This window comes from Cicer arietinum, chromosome 3 (assembly GCF_000331145.2).
Source record: "Cicer arietinum cultivar CDC Frontier isolate Library 1 chromosome 3, Cicar.CDCFrontier_v2.0, whole genome shotgun sequence".
NCBI lineage: Eukaryota > Viridiplantae > Streptophyta > Magnoliopsida > Fabales > Fabaceae > Cicer > Cicer arietinum.
The window spans coordinates 1,460,795-1,461,243 of record NC_021162.2 but is presented as its reverse complement, the minus strand read 5'-3'; positions in this window follow the sequence as shown (position 1 = coordinate 1,461,243).

Genomic DNA, 449 nt, shown 5'->3' with positions numbered 1-449 from the left:
ATAATAATAATAATAATAATAATAATAATATAATAATAATAATAATAATAATAATAATAATAATAATAACTTTAGAATGTATCAAAATAATAATAATAACTTTAAAAAGTTATTTGAAACCCCAACCAATTATTAATTGTTTAGATAATTTATTTTAAATTATTTGCACAATACTATGTTTGTTTTCTTGTTCGTAGAGTTAAAATTTTGAAATTAAAACCACAACATTAACCCTATATTATTATTTTTTAAGAAAGTAAAATAAATGTATACTCTTTTTAGTAAATACAAGTACTTTGGGTTGGTACAATCCAAACAAATTAAAATTTATTAAACATGAAATTATCCAAACATAAATCAGGTTTAAGAAAATTCATTTTAACTAACAGTATATTAGTATAATGAAGTTTGACTAAGAATACATTTGCATACTTTAATTCAAACACATA